The sequence below is a fragment of the Diabrotica virgifera genome, chromosome 6, assembly GCF_917563875.1.
Source record: "Diabrotica virgifera virgifera chromosome 6, PGI_DIABVI_V3a".
NCBI lineage: Eukaryota > Metazoa > Arthropoda > Insecta > Coleoptera > Chrysomelidae > Diabrotica > Diabrotica virgifera.
Window position 1 is genome coordinate 239,171,929 of NC_065448.1, and position 22,873 is coordinate 239,194,801.

Here is a 22,873-nt window from a genome sequence, read left to right on the forward strand (position 1 = left end):
TCTTTGAACACGTCTTCAAGTCCCAATGTGAACAGCTTTGGTGAAATAACGTCTCCCTGGCGAACGCCTCTGTTGATTTGGTATAGATTTGGTTTCCTCATCTATTTGTATTTTCATTGTAGCTTTCTTATAAATATTATGTATGAGCATTCTGTATCGAGAATCTATCCTGCAGTTGTTCATAGCTCTTTCTATTACCCAAAGTTCTATTAAGTCGAAAGCCTTTTCATAATCAACGAAGCCAATGTATAAGTTCAAGTGATATTCATTGGCTTTCTCTATTAGCGTTCTGACTGTAAGAAGATGATCCGCTGTACTGTAATGATCCGCTGTACTGTAACCCTTTCGGAATCCTGCCTGCTCTACCGGTTGATAGCTATCAAGCTTCGACGATAGCCTATTAGTTATTACTCTCATAAACAGTTTGTACATTTGGGACAACAGGGAAATTGGCCTATAGTTTTTCATATCTCCCCTGTCTCCTTTTTTGAAGAGAATTATTGTCAAGCTTTCTTTCCAATCATCTGGGACTTCTCCTTTGTGAAGGCATTCGTTGAAAAAAAATTTCAATTCTTCGAGAATAATTTCACTCCCCTCCTTTAACATTTCGGCAAGTATTCCATCTGGGCCCGGAGCCTTATTTTTCTTTAGTTGTGCCATAGCTTGTTTTATTTCGAATGATTCTATATTAGGGAATACTTCTGAGTTGACATTTATTACCTTTTTTTTAAGATTTTCCTTTGCGGTGTTATCTGGGTCTTTGTTTGAGGAATATAAATCACGATAAACTGTTTGTGCAACTTTTAGGATTTTGTTTTTTTTTTCTCTTGTTTCTTTTCCATCTTTATCTCTTAATGAGATTATTAGAGGCTTTCCTATAGGAAAGCCTCTAAGACTAAAGTTTAGAAACCAAAAATTTTCCGTATTGGAAAAGTTGTCTGACTCGACATGAATAACTGAATTAAAAAAGTCTCGTGAAGGAGGTAAGTAATCATTTTTTTAGCGTGGCCCATGACCTATAATAAATTGTATGTTGATTTTTGTTCTTGTGTCAGTAATCTTTATGTTTAACTTTTTATATGTATTAAAAACATGTGATAATTTGATCTTAGTCTATTTTATCAGATGTAGAGTAATAGACCAGGTCGCATCTGTAAAAATATTAGTACATTTGGACGTTGAGAGGTGACTCAAATTTTTTTGCAGAAATTGCTTGGAAATAAATCAAATAATAATATTTGAGTTATCCTCCCTCTCAAAAAGGTCCGGTACGGAACATTGTTTAAATAATCAAAATATCAAAAAATGAAGGAAAAATTCGATCTTTTTCTTGGTTTTTTCATTATAACTTTAAAAGTATTCATTTCCAAGAAAAGTTGTACCGACATAAAAGTTGCGTAATTAAATGTCCTACAGAATAAAATTATTTAAAAATTTAAAAAATAGTCACCCTTGTTGCAAAATAGCAATAATTGCGAAAAAACCATACAAAAACAAGTATTGGTATTTTACGTTTTTCAACCATTTATGCTACACTTAGGACCTTTATGTTTTACCCAGAAAAACTTTATTATATAGTAAAATAATACTGTAAATTTCATTAAGATCGGTTTAATAGATTTTGCAAAATAAATTTTGCAATCTAGCTTTCGCAAAAAAAACTCATTTTTTCAAAATGTTACAGGACTGAAAATAAAGCAGATAGCAAGTTGAATTTTTTTTGCATATAGAAGTGTACTGTACCTTTCATTTGCAATTTGCAAAATTAAAATCGATTAACTACCACGGCGTCAGAAATTTTTTAAATAAACATTAATTATTGGCGCTACACGCAGGACAGCAGATAGTTTGCTCTGATTGGGCATTCCAATGACCTTTGATAATGATTGACACATTTTAATTTTTATTACATTTCGATATAAATAAATAAATTTGTTTATTGCAAAATAAAAACACATACTCTATCCTTTGAAATAACAGTTTTTTTAGCTAAAACTTTCTTTGTTCATATATTTTAACTTAGAGAATAAAAGTTTATTATTTTTAAATATATGCAACTGTTTAAACAATATTTCACAAACAATAATAAAATTTTTGCGTTAGTAGTTGTCTTCTTTCCGCCATTAGTTGTTTAGTTTCGTTGCTTATTTTGTCTTCTTTAGTCCTTGTTTTTTTTGCCACCTGCAGTCCGGCTTCGAGAAGGTTCTTATTTATGTTTTTGTTAATTTCGTCAATTTGATCTTGATTATGTGAAGGATCATATTCGAACTTATCCACTAAGACCTCTCCGAATTGCTCTTCATTTGTTTTTAGTTTAGTTTAAGAAGAACTAAGTGTAAGAAATTTCAAAACAAAGACCATTCTACTTACAATTGTTTCATGAGCCCTAGCTAATGTAGTTGTGTTATATATAATATTAGTTTCTCCCGTTCGACCAATGCTTCGTTAATTATACTTTAACTTGTCCTTGAACTAAAGCCTCTCTAGAAGGCTATTTTGTTCTACTCCAGTGTTGATCCTTAGCTCTGCTCCACCTTTGTTGTCTTAAAAGAAAGTTCACGATCTTGAAATCAATACAGGTCATCCACTAATGTTGGTCATAGTTGATGTTTTTTAGGACTTAGGACAACCGATACTGTTCTATATTATTCCTTTCATTTTCGAGAATGTACAATTGGTATATGTATTTCCATATTTGTTCCCATTGTGTAGAAGGTAGCACTTTAAACTTGAGTCAATTATGTACCTAATTACAAGTTATGGACATTTCCAATAAGTAAAATTTCATTCCAAAATTCCAAAAAATTCATTTTTTCAAAATGTTACAGGACTGAAAATAAAGCAGATAGCAAGTTGAATTTTTTTTGCATATAGAAGTGTACTGTACCTTTCATTTGCAATTTGCAAAATTAAAATCGATTAACTACCACGGCGTCAGAAATTTTTTAAATAAACATTAATTATTGGCGCTACACTCAGGACAGCAGATAGTTTGCTCTGATTGGGCATTCCAATGACCTTTGATAATGATTGATACATTTTAATTTTTATTACATTTCGATATAAATAAATAAATTGGTTTATTGCAAAATAAAAACACATACTCTATCCTTTGAAATAACAGTTTTTTTAGCTAAAACTTTCTTTGTTCATATATTTTAACTTAGAGAATAAAAGTTTATTATTTTTAAATATTAGTGATTTTTTATTTTTATTTTTATAAAATTTATTAGTGCTAAATATATTTAGTGATTTTTTAAACTTCTTTCGTATTTTTATTCATGTTCCTTAGACTTTTAATAATCATATTTTTATTGTCTGAACTGTCCACTATACTAAATTTTATCTATGTATTATGTTCCAAGTAATTGTTATGTCTTATTTTAAAATTATAATGTTATATGTCTTACTGGGTGCTCGCCACTGGGCGGCTTCCATCTGTTATTTTTCAATAATTATATGTATTGCTTATTGTTTGTGATTAGACAGATTGCAATAAACGTTGGATGTTAAAAAAAAAAAATTTAAATATATGCAATTGTTTAAACAATATTTCACAAACAATAATAAAATTTTTGCGCTAGTAGTTGTCTTCTTTCCGCCATTAGTTGTTTAGTTTCGTTGCTTATTTTGTCTTCTTTAGTCCTTGTTTTTTTCGCCACCTGCAGTCCGGCTTCGAGAAGGTTCTTATTTATGTTTTTGTTAATTTCGTCAATTTGATCTTGATTATGTGAAGGATCATATTCGAACTTATCCACTAAGACCTCTCCGAATTGCTCTTCATTTGTTTTTAGTTTAGTTTAAGAAGAACTAATTGTAAGAAATTTCAAAACAAAGACCATTCTACTTACTAATGTTTCATGAGCCCTAGCTAATGTAGTTGTGTTATATATAATATTAGTTTCTCCCGTTCGACCAATGCTTCGTTAATTATACTTTAACTTGTCCTTGAACTAAAGCCTCTCTAGAAGGCTATTTTGTTCTACTCCAGTGTTGATCCTTAGCTCTGCTCCACCTTTGTTGTCTTAAAAGAAAGTTCACGATCTTGAAATCAATACAGGTCATCCACTAATGTTGGTCATAGTTGATGTTTTTTAGGACTTAGGACAACCGATACTGTTCTATATTATTCCTTTCATTTTCGAGAATGTACAATTGGTATATGTATTTCCATATTTGTTCCCATTGTGTAGAAGGTAGCACTTTAAACTTGAGTCAATTATGTACCTAATTACAAGTTATGGACATTTCCAATAAGTAAAATTTCATTCCAAAATTCCAAAAAATTCATTTTTTCAAAATGTTACAGGACTGAAAATAAAGCAGATAGCAAGTTGAATTTTTTTTGCATATAGAAGTGTACTGTACCTTTCATTTGCAATTTGCAAAATTAAAATCGATTAACTACCACGGCGTCAGAAATTTTTTAAATAAACATTAATTATTGGCGCTACACTCAGGACAGCAGATAGTTTGCTCTGATTGGGCATTCCAATGACCTTTGATAATGATTGATACATTTTAATTTTTATTACATTTCGATATAAATAAATAAATTGGTTTATTGCAAAATAAAAACACATACTCTATCCTTTGAAATAACAGTTTTTTTAGCTAAAACTTTCTTTGTTCATATATTTTAACTTAGAGAATAAAAGTTTATTATTTTTAAATATTAGTGATTTTTTATTTTTATTTTTATAAAATTTATTAGTGCTAAATATATTTAGTGATTTTTTAAACTTCTTTCGTATTTTTATTCATGTTCCTTAGACTTTTAATAATCATATTTTTATTGTCTGAACTGTCCACTATACTAAATTTTATCTATGTATTATGTTCCAAGTAATTGTTATGTCTTATTTTAAAATTATAATGTTATATGTCTTACTGGGTGCTCGCCACTGGGCGGCTTCCATCTGTTATTTTTCAATAATTATATGTATTGCTTATTGTTTGTGATTAGACAGATTGCAATAAACGTTGGATGTTAAAAAAAAAAAATTTAAATATATGCAATTGTTTAAACAATATTTCACAAACAATAATAAAATTTTTGCGCTAGTAGTTGTCTTCTTTCCGCCATTAGTTGTTTAGTTTCGTTGCTTATTTTGTCTTCTTTAGTCCTTGTTTTTTTCGCCACCTGCAGTCCGGCTTCGAGAAGGTTCTTATTTATGTTTTTGTTAATTTCGTCAATTTGATCTTGATTATGTGAAGGATCATATTCGAACTTATCCACTAAGACCTCTCCGAATTGCTCTTCATTTGTTTTTAGTTTAGTTTAAGAAGAACTAATTGTAAGAAATTTCAAAACAAAGACCATTCTACTTACTAATGTTTCATGAGCCCTAGCTAATGTAGTTATAAATAATATTAGTTTCTCTCGTTCGACCAATGCTTCGTTAATTATACTTTAACTTGTCCTTGAACTAAAGCCTCTCTAGAAGGCTATTTTGTTCTACTCCAGTGTTGATCCTTAGCTCTGCTCCACCTTTGTTGTCTTAAAAGAAAGTTCACCATCTTGAAATCAATACAGGTCATCCACTAATGTTGGTCATAGTTGATGTTTTTTAGGACTTAGGACAACCGATACTGTTCTATATTCTTCCTTTAATTTTCTAGAATGTACAATTGGTATATGTATTTCCATATTTTTTCCCATTGTGTAGAAGGTAACACTTTAAAATTGAGTCAATTATGTACCTAATTACAAGTTATGGACATTTCCAATAAGTAAAATTTCATTCCAAAATTCCAAAAAATTCATTTTTTCAAAATGTTACAGGACTGAAAATAAAGCAGATAGCAAGTTGAATTTTCTTGCATATAGAAGTGTACTGTACCTTTTATTTGCAATTTGCAAAATTAAAATCGATTAACTACCACGGCGTCAGAAATTTTTTTAAATAAACATTAATTATTGGCGCTACACGCAGGACAGCTGATAGTTTGCTCTGATTGGGCATTCCAATGACCTTTGATAATGATTGATACATTTTAATTTTTATTACATTTCGATATAAATAAATAAATTTGTTTATTGCAAAATAAAAACACATACTCTATCCTTTGAAATAACAGTTTTTTTAGCTTAAACTTTCTTTGTTCATATATTTTAACTTAGAGAATAAAAGTTTATTATTTTTAAACATATGCAATTGTTTAAACAATATTTCACAAACAATAATAAAATTAGTTTGATTTTTGTGGAATTAAAATATTAAAATACAACAAAATATAGAGTAAGAAAATAATATATTAGATAAAGATTGGAAGAAATTTTGGTGGAAATCAACTTGTGTGAATCGAACGCCGCTGCCCTGCGCTTAGCACCAAAAATTAATGTTTATTTAAAAAAAATCCTGACGCCGTGGTAATTAATCTATTTTAATTTTGCAAATTGCAAATGAAAGGTACAGTATACTTCTACAAGCAAAAAAAAATTCAACTTGCTACCTGCTTTATTTTCAGTCCTGCAACATTTTAAAAAAAAATAATTTTTTTGCGAAAGCTTGATTGCAAAATTTATGTTGCAAAATCTATTAAACCGATCTTATTGAAATTTACAGTGTTATTTTACTATATCATATAGTTTTTCTGGGTAAAATATGAAGGTCCTAAGTTTATCATAAATGGTTGAAAAATGTGAAATGCGAATACTTGTTTTTGTATGGTTTTTTTCGCAATTATTGCTATTTTGCAACAAGGCTGACTATTTTTTAAATTGTTAACCAATTCTATATGGTATAAAATTTAATTACGCAACTTTTTTGTTAGTACAACTTTTCTCATGAATGAACAGTTTTAAAGTTATTATCAAAAAACCAATAAAAAAATCGAATTTTTCCTTCAGATTTTGACATTTTGATTATTTAAACAATGTTCCGGACCTTTTTAAGTGGGAGGATAACTCAATTATTATTATATGAGTTAATTCCAAGCAATTTCTGCAAAAAAATTTGAGTCACCTCTCAACGTCCATCTCAAAACAGATGTGCCCTGGACTATAAATAAAATAGGAGTCTCATCGAATACTAATATAATCCATTTGTGTCTCGCTCAATCCAAATGTCGATTCTATACATGCTCACACCTGTTACTCATCTGTGAACAAATATCTGCTTTACATTTCAAGGCAAGATTGTATTAATAAAATTATGTTATAAGTATATTGTGTTAAATCATACAAGTTGTAAAGTTTTTCAAAGAAAATAAATTATCTTTAAATATCACTGAGTTTTATTATCATACTACCAAAATTTCATCAAAGATTATATTTAACGCACCACTTAGGTGGCACACTAAATCACATAGCCTATGTGATTTTTTTCTAGAAACCGTCTATTCTAAACCTGTTGTACTACTATGCCAATTGGTTTATTGGGCGTCTTCTACCTAGATATGTAGTGCTGCTACCCATCAAAGAAACAAAACACGAATAAAAATTAAGATATTTAAGTAAGTATGTACTTATTGTACAATAATATACACTGGGGTGCAAAATTAACCGGACACCTTAAAAATGGGTTATTTTTGATGTCTGGAATATTCTAAAGCTGTTGTTCTATTTAAGTGATTTCTTAATATATTATAGCCTTATTTTTTAACAATATCGCTGTAATAGTATTGTTGCTAAACAGTTAAATTTTAATTGTATACCGGGTGTACCAATCAAACTGTGTTTTTTTTCTAAAAGTTCGCATCACCCTGTGGAACATTCTAGCATTTATAAGATACTGAAATTAAATTCCAACTATAGCCTTATGTTTTCTCAACATTTTGTTTTTTGATTCATTCGCTTACATTGGACCATAAAAAAGTTAGGTACTTTAACAACTAGCCATGGTTTTCATCAATACAGGGTGTTTTAAATAAGTATGGCCAACTTTAAGGGGAAATTCTGCATAAAAAAATAATGAAAGTTTGCTTTATAAACGGTATGTTCGAAAATGCTTCGTTTCCGAGATAGGGGGTGTTAAAATTTTTATTACAAAATGACGATTTATTCATTGCTTTAAAACCGGTTGAACTATGCAAATGAAATTTGGTCGGTTTTAAGATAGTTATTGCACATTTTTTGACATACAATTGAAGACCTTGGGACCAGAAGGGGACAAGCCACAAGTTCGTCAAAAATGAGTTAAAGTAGAAATCGCACACTTTAAGACCATATCAATGTCCCAAACAGAAAATTTCAGCAGCTTTCTCAAAGATGGCGCCGCTGTAGTTAAGTCCCGTTGTGTCACCATTACTTTATATTGCATGCAACAGATGGAGACAAGCCACAGTAGTAATCAACATGGCGGCGGAACATTCCCGTGCATGTAAACGGAAAATATACTTTTCTGAGTTTGATTCTGAACACAGTGACGAAGATCCGTGTTTAAATAAAAGCGAAGATGACAAAGACTATACAGTATCCGGAAGTAGCAGCGATTGAGAAAATATAAACTCAGGAACAGTAAGTTTATTTACTGTGTGGCTTGTCCTCTTATGTTATATTTTTCAAACCTAAAAACATTAGGATCGTTCTAAAGGTTTTTTGTGGCTTATACCTTTTTAGTAAAATACCTACTTCATTGTAGGAAAATAAATAGGTTTATACCCCATAGACTTCTCGAGTTCTCTTGCCAACTCCAGAAAAGAGGGCGATTTCTAGATGGAGACACAAGGATACCCAACGACATAAAAAATTAAGCGCAAGACTAAAAAAAATCTAGTTTACGAATATGTATATAAATACAAAAGGGAAGAAAATAGAACCAAAAAAATTAGGTGCACCTTCCGGTTGCAAAAAATAGTGTAGACAGAAATTGACAGAACTGGAAGACATTGAACATTTGGGCGACTTTTCAGATATTGAAAATATTGACAACTGAATTATTTTATTGTTGCATTTTATGTTCATATTTTAGAATATAATTTTTTATATAAAAGGGGATAAGCCTCATATTTTTTCAAAAAATGTTCAAAAACTCAAAAACCGTTAAATAAACATTTGTGTTACTTTTATTGTGTATTTAATATCATATTTCCAAATGACTATGGGCCTTACTACCAAAAAAAATTTAAAAATTGGATTTCAGGATTTGAAAATAAGTTTAAAATGGTGTTTTCTCCAAAATATTGTTTGGTGGCATGCCCCCTTCTGGTCCCAAGGTCTTCAATTAAGCATTTAATATTCACCATTGGCGCGCATATAACCGCTCATATTACTCGTATGCGCATCATGCGGTGAACATTAAATTCTTACTTGTATGTCAAAAAATGTACAATAACTACGTCTTAAAACCTACCAAATTTCATTTGCATATCTCAAGCGGTACTAAAGCAATAAATAAATCGTCAGTTTATAAGAAAAATTTCAACACCCTCTATCTCAGAACCGAAGCATTTGCGGACATAGGTTTATAAAGCAAACTGTCATTATTTTTTATGTAGAATTACCCCTTCAAGTTTGCCACACTTGTTTAAGAACACCCTGTATTCATGAAAAATCTGGGTGATTGTTAAAGTACCTAACTTTTTTATGGTCCAACATAAGTGAGTGAATCAAAAAACAGAATATTGAGAAAACATAAATCTATAGTTGGGATTTAATTTCGGTATTTTGTAAATGCTAGAATATTCCACAGGGTGATGCGAAGTTTGAGAAAGAAACACAGTTTCATTGGTACACCCGGTATACAATGAAAATGTACCCGTTTAGTAACAATAATATTACAGCGATATTGTTAACGAATAAGGCTATAACATATTAAAAAATCACTTAAATCGGACAACAGGTTTAGGAAATTCGGGACATCAAAAATGACCCATTTTTAAGGTGTCGTAAGATGTTACATTACAGTGCAGTAACATTTAACATTTAGCCCCAGTTACTTTTACAAACCGAAGGGATTGTGTCCAACAATAACAATGTTGCACAGCACACAAGTTAAATACTTGGGACTAACCCTTGACAAAAGAGTAACCTGGAAGCTCCACATTCAAACCAAGAAACTCCGATCAACTTTAAAATACGACAAATTAGCTGGCTTATGGGTCGAAAATCAAAACTCACTATTGAAAATAAACTGCTTGTGTATAATTATTTGATAAAACCAATTTAGACCCATGATGTCCAACTCTGGGGTTGCTCGAAGCCATCAAATATAATACGAAGAGTCCAATCAAAAATATTGTGATTAATATTCTACGATTATGATATCAGTGGTATTGATAAGCAATAAAACCCTACACCAGGAATCAGTTACACATTTGGTAGAAGAGGAAGAAATTCGAGGAATCACAAAGAACTATGTACTTTGATCCAAATAATGAAGCACGACTGTTAAGCCGCTCCTCCCGGATTTGCAAGACGATTAAAGAAATATAGCCAACAGACTTAATAAATTAAATGATCTGATGTAAAAAATGTAATGGAGGGTGTCCATAGGGCACCATCTCTATCAAAGTTCGAATAGAGAAAGCAAGAACAAACTTCAATAAAATGAGAAAGGTACTTTGTGCAAGAGAAATGAAATTAGACTTGAGAGTTAGGCTGGCAAGGTGTTATATTTTCTCGACTCTGCTTTACGGGATAGAAGCATGGACACTTAACGCTTCTACTACTAAAAAGTTGCAAGCATTTGAACTATGGATGTATAGAAGAATCCTAAAGATATCATGGATCGAGCATGTAACCAAAAACAAAGTCATGAGAAGAATCAACAAATAATGGAAATATTGGAAACCATCAAGACACGAAAACTGCAATACCTGGGGCATGTTATGAGTAATGAGAGATACAACATACTTCAATTAATTATACAAGGGAAAATCCAGGGCAAGAGAAGTGTATGAAAGAGAAGAATCTCATGGTTGCGTAACTGGAGGGAATGGTACGGATGCAAATCAAACGAACTATTCAGCACTAAGCATCTTGCAGCATCTAAGATCAGAATAGCCGTAATGATTCCCAAACTCCATCGCGGAGATGGCACGTAAAGAAGAAGAAGACCATCTCCATCATGTATTTAACACTAAAACTATACTTATAGCTTCGAGGAAGCAGATTGTAAATTAAAATATAATTTAATAAAGAATATCTAATAGTTATAAAAATCATCAAACATATCTGCCAAAAAACCAGAACCTTTCATCTAACCCAGTGTTTCCCAACGTAGGGCCCACGCCCCCAGGGGGGCAATTTGATTGATAAGGGGGCAATTCGAAAATGGACTCTACACGAGTTTAATCCTTTCACTAGGTATAATGCTCACTAGGTGTAATTTCGCTAGACCAAAATATCAACTGGATCTTTGGCGCCGTCAATAAACTTAACATTTTGAAAAAAAAAACAACAATAAAGTCTCTATTTACTGCTCATACTTCAACTAATGATCGTGTTCTTGAGGCTAGTTATAAAATGTCTTTATTAATCGCTTAAACAGGAAAAAATCATACTATAGGAGAGAATTTAATAACACCATCAATAGCAGCATTTCTTAACGGTTCTTGAAAAAGATTTCAAATACAGGCGAACCCGCTTATTAGAATCCCTGTTATAGGAATATCCCGGTTTATGGAATATAAATTCAAGTTCCCGAAACATTTCCATTTACTCCTTAATAAATTTATCTGTTTATTGGAATAGGATCTAACTAGATAATACCACTTATTAGCATATTTTGCAGGTCAAAGAATATTTTTTTACAATTTACGAAAAATTTAAATTATGTTTGGTATTATGGTTTGTCGTCAACGGCATGTAGTGCTGGATTAGATATTATTAGGGTAATAAATATTTATTACTTTGTTACGAATACCAATTCGATCTTTAGCATGGCCGACAAATGCATGGGTCATAAAATTATTTTTATTTGTCTACACAAAGGCACTGTTGCCTGTTATAAAATTGTTAGAAGCAGTTTATTTAGAATTCACTCGGAGAGTACCTACCTGTTTGCAAGATGTAAATTATGGCTTTGTTAAATTCGAAAAGAAGAGAAAAGAACAAGAATGTAACAATCCATTTCTTGACGCCAATAAAACTTCTATTCAACCAATGGATTAAGGATGACCACGCGGATTAACAACGAAAAAGCTATAATTACCAATAATTTCTCAAGAAAAAAAAAGTAATTTTGTTATATATGCATTTTAATAACAAAATATTTACATATCTACATATTGCATACATTTCATATTAATTCCCTAATGTATTCATTCACATACATGTAATGTAATTTGGTATTTAACACATACATAGATAAGTACTAGTTACACTACTGTATTATTGACGTAAAAAGACCTAAAACCATTTACATACACTGATTATGTAGGTACATATATGATATACATATTGGCATAGTATGTAATTAAACTACATATTGGCATAGTATGTAATTAAACTACATATTGGCATAGTATGTAAAACTACACATTGGCATAGTATGTAAATAATATTACGTATATTCGGTAACACTTATTTCGACTAGCCACCAATGATCGGTTATTAGAATATCCCGGTTATAAGAATATTTTTGCCTTGCACAAAGGCTATTCCAATAAGCGGGTTCGACTGTATGTAAAAGCTGTGCAACTCAGTAACAGTACTGTTAGCAAAAAAATAGAGGAAATGAGTGAATATATTGAAAAACAACTTGTTGAAAAGCTGAAAACAAGAAATTTGTCAGTGAAAATGGATGAATCAACTTTAAGAGACAGTGAGGCAGTATTTATAACTTAACTACTAACTGCTATAAGAGTAACCCACTTACCACATGTGGTAGTCATATGTTGCCCTAGGGCCGTATCCATAGGAGTCATATCCATCCTTTGGATTTTACCATGTTTACATTTATATGACTTTCAGTCTATTTTTGAAAGGTTTTAACCTTTGTATTTTTAGGTGGCTCACCACGTTCTTGTAACACTGCTGATGCTCTTGTTACAGAGCGAAAACGTTTTGTTTTTATATTTATAGCCCTTCCAGGGGCTTTTTAAATTAATATACCTTTTACCTTTTACCAAGAGGAATTTTTCATTAAATTTACTTTTGTAAGTTGTCTTATCTGGGTCATATCAAGTATTCCGGTTTTTAATTTCTCTGTACTAAGTGTAAGAAATTTCAAAACAAAGACCATTCTACTTACAAATGTTTCATGAGCCCTAGCTAATATAGTTATGTTATATATAATATTAGTTTCTCCCGTTCGACCAATGCTTCGTTAATTATTATACTTTAACTTGTCCTTAAACTAAAGCCTCTCTAGAAGGCTATTTTGTTCTACTCCAGTGTTGATCCTTAACCCTGGTCCACGACCTTTGTTGTCTTAAAAGAAAGTTCACCATCTTAAAATCAATACAGGTCATCCACTGATGTTGGCCATAGTTGATGTTTTTGAAGTTATACTGCTTTAGGCGCGATTGAGATTGAGGGTGAATTTATATTGATCTGCGCGCATGCGCACACCGCCAGTTTGGTATTACTCTTTATACGGGCTCTGATTGGGTGTTGACATGATCTGTCAATAATTGTTCAATATGGAGGTTATCGGTAAACAAAAATGTTGTATAATATATTAGCATTTATTGTTGTGAGGACAGAAATAAAATCAAATTTATAATTATAGTGACTTTTTAAATAGTTTTGAAAAGCCACAGGTACGTAATTCTAAATGTTTCAGTTGTATTCCAATAAAAAATGATCTTCATACCTATTTGGAAAATGTAAAAAAAATAATGTACTTACCTAGTACTTGCTATGCTATACCCCTAGTAGGCAATGCTTTAATTTACATAATCTGATTACGAACAAACTTTCTACAAATTTTCATCTAATGTATCGTTTTCTTACTCTATATATTGTTGTATTTTAATTCGACAAAAATCAAACTAATAAAAATTCATATAAACAAAATGTCAAAAAGTTGTTCAGTTTGTGTATATTCCCACATGACGTATACGCGAAGGTGGTGCAGTTTGAAATAGCTTCGACTCTCGTACGGCGGGATACACGGGAAGTAGGTTCAAGCCCAATTTAAGTTATATCATTTTTTTATTTTTTTATAGATTTTATGATTGTAAGTATATTATTATATAATGTTTTTCAGAAAATACGTATTTAATTAAAATTTTTGGCAACAATTATTGTTCAGAAATCATTTGTGGCATTTTTCAATGTGTTTGTGTGTGTTTTATTCTTTTATTTTTTTAATTTTTGGTATTGTTTTAATAAAAATTTTTGGAAAGTAGTAGAGAAACTGTTTAAAGTATATTGATTTCGTTGAAATCATATAATAGAAGTATAACTTCTTACGTGCGTACAAAGTACACACATTCTTTTTTTTATGACTTAGGACAAGCGATATTGTTCTATATTCTTCCTTTAATTTTCTAGAATGTACAATATTGGTATATGTATTTCCATAATTGTTCCCATTGTGTAGAAGGTAGCACTTTAAACTTGAGTCAATTATGTACCTAATTAAAAGTTATGGGCATTTCCAATAAGTAAAATTTCATTCCAAAATCATTACCTACTTCATTTCACTATCTTTGTAAAATTCTGGATAATTTTAATACAATTATAACAGTCACTAAGTCACTATAATATCGACCAGTCATTGGTCAATATTCTCACTCAAGGTTACGTTAAATGATCACCTGATGGGAATTCTTAAAGTATTTCCGAACGATCGTTCTACATGCATACCGTGGGTGGAATTAAAAGTCAGTAGCGGATCTAAAAGAAAAGAACTTAATAAACGGCGACAATGATTCTTCTTCTTTACGTCCCATCTCCGCGACGGAGGTTGGTAATCATCATGGCTATTCTGATCTTAGATGCTGCTGCTGTGAATAATTCGGTTGATGTGTATCCGTACCATTCCCTCAATTTACCCCAGCAAACAGACCGACGTGTTAATTACGTGAATTTTGGGTACATTTGTCACCAATATACGTGAATTTGACGTGAATTGCTTACGTGAATTTCACGTGAAAATTTGGTTGGAATGTCACATTGAAAATACGTCTTTAAATTACGTGAATAACTCGTCTTCAATATTCGGGAAATTCACGTTGCAAATACGTGTTGATTAACGTATCTTTTAGGGAATGTATATATTAGTATTCACGTGAAAGATACGTCCTCTGTTCACGTAAATAATTCGACCTTAATTAACTTATGAATCACGTACCTAATTATTATCCTCATAATATGATATAAATAAAACAAGCATATAAAGTATTAACAATGTATTTATTTAGTAGAATTTAGAGACTTTAAAACATTTGTCCTGTATAATTATTATACAAGATAATGAACCAAAAATGATACCGACCTAAAGACACATTAAAAAATTTGCCAACACAAAACACAACACAGGTCACTTTTTATTTCGAGGAGGACACTTCGACACTTTCTTGTTTTTTCTAATTGCATCATAGCACTTCAACCCTTGAGCAGTGAGGCAAACGTTAATACGAAAGACATTATTATAAATAAAGCTCTTCATGTTTCACTTTTTGTTGTGAGAAATGTGAGCACAATGTGAGAAGCCAGAGAAGCTGATATTAGAGATACTTACAGTTAAACTATTCTACTTACTTTAAATTAGTATTACGAATTTTTTTTGTTTTTAAATTTCTTCTACTATTGACTAATTGGTCTTACTAAAAATCTATTTCAATACCAGAATAATATAAAAAAATAATCCTATCGAAACGTATTTATTATTAATCGATAAATCGATTAATTTAGTTTTCGAACCAACTATGTTAGTCACGTGATGGTATTTAAAGGAGGAGAAAGGCTTGGTAGTACTTCATCACCGCGCGCGATTTGAAAATAAGACTCACAACATCATTTTAGCTCCTGTGATATTTTTAAAGAAAAAAATAGCTTCAAATCAAGGTTGGATTGAAATAGTTATGCTAAATGATCTTAAAAGCGAAATCATAAACTTTTTGTTTAAATATTGGTATTATTTACATTACTTTTACGTGAAATACATCTAATTTTTCGACGTCCATAAAATACAATGAGTAAAATTCAAGCGATACGTATTTAACCAACACCGTTGTTAAATTTTGTTTCCAAATTATTTCTCAAAATTTAACCAAAGGAAGTTATTTCTGTTTCGTGATTATTACGTGAAATAAACGTACCTTTGCGATCTAACCAAAATTCACAAATATTATAAAAAACATGTACTATATTCGTCATTATGATTTTATATTATTCTAATGTCAAACATGTATAAAGAAAGCACTAATATATAGGTGAATGATTTGGCACTGAAATACGTTTTTTTCCCGTCATAAATCACCGAGTTACGTATTCGTTGAAATTTGCCGTAAATTTAACGTAATTATCACGTAATTGGGCTCAAGTCTGTTTGCTGGGACGCAACCATGAGATTCTTCTTCTTCCTACACTTCTCTTGCCCTGGATTTTCCCCTGTATAATCAATTGAAGTATTTTGTATATCTCATTACGCATAACATGCCCCAGGTACTTCAGCTTTTGTGTCTTGATGGTTTCCAATATTTCCAGTCTTTTGTTGACTCTTCTCATGACTTCGTTGTTTGTTACATGCTCGGTCCATGATATCTTCAGGATTCTTCTATACACCCACAGTTCAAATGCTTCCAATTTCTTAGTAGTCGACGCGTTAAGTGTCCAGGCTTCTATCCCTTAACGCAGAGTCGAGAAAATATAACACCTTGGCAGCCTAACTCTCAAGTCTAATTTCAGTTATCTTGCACAAAGTACCTTTCTCATTTTATTGAAGTTTGTTCTTGCTTTCTCTATTCGACCTTTGATTTCTGACAATGATTGGGACATGTATTTTATAGTACCCTCTGATCCAACAAATAATGCAACTCTTTTATGTAGACTCGCTAACTAGAACTTCACAATTTACAATGTTGCCCAAATTGCAACACCTCTTTACTAGAGTTCTCCAAAAAATACACTAACACCTTACTTATGAAAAACAAACTGAACGAGATTCTTGAACGAGACTACCTAAACTGCACAAACATCTTCACCGATGCCTCTAAGTCCAGTGAAGGTATTGGTTGTGCATTTGTAACTCCAACGTCTACTTTTCAATTTAAACTACCGCCTAGTTCAAGCGTTTTCACCGCTGAACTATTTGCTTTGTATCGCGCCCTAAAACATGCAAACCTTTCAAATATTTCAAAGCCTCTGTTTCTCACCGACTTGCTCAGCTCTCTTCTCGCAATCCAGCATCTGTATCCTGAAAGTCCTTTAGAGAAACTAATAAAAATTGAGCTACAAATTGCCCAAGAGAACAACACAACTCCGAAATTTATATGGATCCCATCACATATAGGGATTATGGGCAATGAAGAGGCAGACAGAAGTTCTCGTAATGCAGCAACAAGTGCGATGTCCGAATTAGTGCGCGAGTGTGTATCTAAAGATCTCAAAACGTTTTTTAAACAAAAAGTGATCGGTCAGTGGCAACGCGAATGTTTTCTATCGCAATCTAAACTAAAATCGGTAAAACCAGATACACGACAGTGGAAAACAAGTATTAGTTCGAGGTTTATTCAAACGGTTCTAACGCGCCTACGTATAGGGCACACCAAGATTACACATTCATATTTACTCTCGGCCAGTGAACGTACCATGTGTGACCTATGTGCTACGCCTCTTACCGTCACCCATCTGTTAATCGAGTGTCCAAAATATCAACGTGAACGTTCAATGAACAATCTACCAAACACTCTACTAGCTTTGTTAGGAGAAAACTGTCCAGTAAAAGACTTACTCAACTATCTAATATCTATCAATATTTTGTATCAAATCTAGTTATTTTTTTTTACTTGTTAAAATAATTGTTAACCTTTGTTTATCAAGTAATGCCGCTAATAACCTGTTGGTGGATGCGGTAATTTTCTTTAATAAAAAAAAATGTTGTCAGTAAGCAATGAGATTGTTCCATTTGGAATGAGACTCAAGCATCCAAAATCCAGAGCAAGTTATGAAATAGCCAGTGCAATTTATATTTATCTTAAATCACTACTACATAGATACAACAACTTGTGTTAACTTTTTTTTAGTGATGGATGTGGTGACCAAAACTTAAACCAGTTTACTTACTTTACTTACTTTATCATAAGAAACCAACGGAAAGAAATGGCAGAATTGTAGGAATACAATAACATACCTGCAAACGAATGTTAAAGATATTTGACGGAACTGTTTAAAGGAAAGAAAAATAATCAAAACAATAACCTACCTGAATTAAGACACGAAATAAAAATCAGTTTTCAGGAAGTAGAGATAGCCATAAATTCACTCAAAAATAGAAACTCACTAGGACCAGACCGAATAACCAAAGAGCTTCTAAAATGCGAAGGAAAAAGTATAACCCTAGAAATGACAAAACTTATATAAAAACTAATATTGCACTGCAAGATACCAGACGCATACGCATGGATAAACATCATAATGATACCAATGTTCAAGAAAGGAGACATAGAAAACCCCAACAATTATAGAGGCATAAATCTACTGAACACCGCACTTAAGCTAACCACAAAAGTCCTAACCAACAAAATCAATAAACTAACAACTTTATCAGATGAACAACAAGGATTCAGATCCGGAAGATCCTGCATAGACGCCGTATTTGTACTGAGACAAATCACAGAAAAGGCCATACAATAAACCAGCATATCTATGTTTTATACACCTGACAAAGTCTTTCGATCGCATCCAGGTCGAAGAAGTCTTAAACATATCAATCAATATTATACAAGCCATCGAAAACATCTACTTTCATAATCGAATACAGGCAAAGATAAATGGAAAACTAACGTAGTTTATACCAGTACAAAGCGGAGTCACACAAGGTGACTCGTTAAGCCCACTACTGTTTAATATAATAATGGACGAAATAATAGAAGCAGTACGTAAAGGTCATGCTTATAGGATGGGGAACAAAGAAATCCAAATATTATGTTATGCAGACGACGCCGCGTTAATCGCCGAGACAGAAGACGATCTCCAAAGATTAACACACATCGTCAATACAACAGCCAACAAATACAATATGATAATATCAGCAGAAAAAACCAAATGTATGACAACATCTAAATACCCACTACGATGTAAAATCGAAATTGATGAGAAAATAATAAAGCAGGAAGCAAAATTTAGATATCTGGGAATAGATATAACCAGTTACGGAGATGTTGAAGAGGAAGTACGACAACAAAGCTGAAAAGCAAGTAAAGTGGCGGTATCTCTTAATGACACAATCTGGAAGAACAGGACACAAAAGCAAGAATCTATGAAGCAGCAATTACACCTATATTGACATACACGGCGGAGACAAGACTTGACACATCTAAAACGAGACGACTACTAGATGAAAATACTCCGACGTATATCAGGGAAAGGTCTGTTGGATAGGGAGAGAAGCGAAAACTTTAGAAGATCATGCAATGTAGAAGACATAAATGGATGGGTGACAAAACAGAAACAGGAGAGGAACGAACACATTATAGTAGAATGGCAGAGGATAGGATAGTACGAATAGCACGAGATAAGTCAACAAATGGAAGAAGAAGTATTGCCAGACCAAGAAAAAGATGGTGCGGTAAGTTAAACAATTTAGGAGGCTAATATTAATGAAGAAACAGGCTTTAAAGCGTAATGCAAGAAGGAAGAAGAAGAAAAAGACTTACTTTATCGTGTCCTGACATGTCATTCATAAAATTTCAGCCCAGTATCGGGATACGTCGGTTCCATCTTTGTTGGCGACCACAAATGTTCGAGTGTACACCGATGAGGATAGTTTCTGCTTGTAAGAAGATGTTGCATATTTAGTGTTTTTCACAGTCACATTTCACATCATTTTGGTTTATTTTCCCCCATTTTACCATGTTTGATTTTACTAGAGTGATTCCCGTTCTTATTCTGTTCATGATTTTCCACGTATAAAGTCTAGAGACTGTCGGTCCATTGAACCTGTGGAAGAGGAAAATACTCAGGCGGTTTATCCTGCACTGTCTCAAGGAAGCTTTTCCTGGATTTTAGTTGCATTTGTGGTGTTCGAGCTTTGTATAGGGCATGCTGCTCGTCCGCTATCTGTTTAATGTTCTCTATGTGCTCTGCAACGCCCCTGCGCGTTGAGGATTTATGCAATTTAGTTCTTGATACGATATTACAAACTGATTTGGAATCACTGAAAAAATGAAAGGTGTCGACATAAATTGTATTTTTGCTATTCTGATTTTCATTTCTAATTACATAATATATCATTTCTTCAAATTCCAGAGTAGGTACCTATGGTTTGTCTTGTTTGTTCTATTCAGTACCATGTTGCATCAAAATCTATTTTGCCTAATTTCTGGTTTCCCTTTTTTTCATTGGAATTAACAGCCGTCTCCGCCTTTGGTAAAGAGAAAGGAAGTCTTAAATTTTATTGAATGGGATTTTGGCGGTTCAGGTTTTTTATCATTATCAACCAATTTGTTGATAGTACAGTAAATACGACATTTATCCCAGATTTTTTAAATAACAATATTCTTATTTTTCCATTTATTCATTTTAAATTCATTTAGTCAAATAAATATGACCTTTCAGGGTTATTCTTCTTCTTTTTGACTGGCTTTACGATTCGGGGTGAGTCTTCGCCGCAATCACTATAGCAACAGGGCCGGATTTAAGGGGGGCAGGCTGGGCAGCTGCCCTGGGCTTCCACATTTTGGGGGATCCCACAAAGCCCCAGACGTAAAAAAATCAGCACATTATTCACATAGAATAATTTTTGTCACTCAATTGTAATGTAATATTTCGTTACATGAAAGGTTTCACTCCTGTTGAAAGATTTCTCATATTTTTGCCAAATCACGGTCATAAAGCACTAGATATATTTAATTATCTAATAACATTCTTGCAAGACATGATATCGATTTGAAAAACTGCAGGGGACAGTCTTACGACTACGTGTCAGTTATGAGTGGAAAATACGATGGTGTTTGTTCCTAAAATTAGAGAACATGATATATTGGCGTTATGGATTCCGCGTACCACCCTCTCTAAATTTAGTTGCAAACGCTGCAGCTGAGTGTTGTCCTGCTGCCTTAGCATTTTTTGATTTCTTAGAAGAACTATATGAACTAAGTAAATAGGTACATGTATTTTTTATTTCCTCAACATGTAGATATAACTTGTTAATTGAATGTTTAAAAGCTGCGTCTGTAAGTAAAAGTGATGCCGCAAAAGCACTAGTTAAAGGTTATAATCAGATTATAGGAACATTATCCAACATTTCAGAAGACGATAAGCAACAATTTAAAACTCATAGCGATGCAAATGGTGTGTATAATAGGATGTGTTTACTGGAAACAGAAATATTTGGAATATTTTGGAATGAAATCTTAGAGAGGACAAACAGCACAAGGCCTATTCTCCAAGAACCAAATGTTGACCTTAATTCAGAAATGGCGTCACTTAGGTCACTTAAATAATTTATATTCTTTTAAGGAATACTCGACTGACTCCACTGGATTATCACAACATCAAAGAAATTTAGGACTCAAAATTGTATAGCTATTATAGATCACTTCATTTCATTTTACGTTAGAGGATTTCTGTATATTAATTCATTCATTCCAATTTTGGATTTTTACATCATTTGAAAAATTTTATTCCCAATAAAATTGAAGCTGACTCATTGAAGCTTACCGAAATTTATAGCAATGATTTAGATGAAAACCTAGGTGTCGAACGGGTACAATTTGTAAAAAAATTCAATTCATTTAAAGAGGAAACCGGCTCATCAAATATATCTTAGTAAACAACTTCAAATGTACCGATTGATAAAAGAAAAAAATGTGAATGATGCGTTTTCTAATGCTGAGGTGACACTTTGTTTATATTTAGTTCTGCTAACTAACTGCAGTGGAGAGAGATTATTCTCAAAACTTAAATTAATAAAAATTCGACTTTGGTCTATGATGGGCCAAGAGATTTTGAATCATCTCTCTATAATGAGCATTGAACACGATGTGTTAAAGAAACTAGACATGTCCGATGTAATGAAGAAATTTTGAATTAAAAAATTAAAAAAAATTTTTTTTGTATATCAGCATTTTTTTTTAATTTCTATAAGGGACCCACACCAATTCTGCCCAGGGCTTACTGGGCCTCCACTGCCTTAAATCCGGCTCTGTATAGCAATCTATCTTCTACGATCTTGCGCTACCATTCTACATTGTTGTACCCCATTCCTAGATAAAAGATAAATCGTATTCAACATCATCCTTCCCAAGGCCGGCGATAACGGACCTGCAAGGGATGCACTGCAGGCAGGCAGGCGCCCACTGTTTGGGGGGCGCCAGAATGAGCTTTTTTCTGCTTGTGTTATGCAAAATACTTAAATAGAAAAATTAATTTTTTAGATATGGTCTAAATTCGTCATAATACCCTAATCTGTGTTTGTTTATTTTTGCATATCACACATGTAAAATATACAAAAATATGCAATGCCGCATAGAATTCTTGCTATTAGGTAGTAATATAATTTATTGGTCAAAGATATCATATTTCAACCAAACAACTTTGCTCTTAATGAGAATGCTTTGTTTATAAGTTGTTAGTTTTGTATCAGCAGTTATGAGAGGAAATGAATGATTTCTAGTAAAATAAACAAGATTGTGATACTGTTTTCTTGCCGCCTGTCTAATTTAGGTTTAAGTATTATGTATGCTATTAATAGGTATTTACCAAGTTAAGTATTAATCCCATATGGCATATAAAAACATAATACAGTAAAACCTGTGTTAACGGCCACCTGTCAAAACCGGCCACCTGAACTAGCCGGCCAGTTTCAAAGTT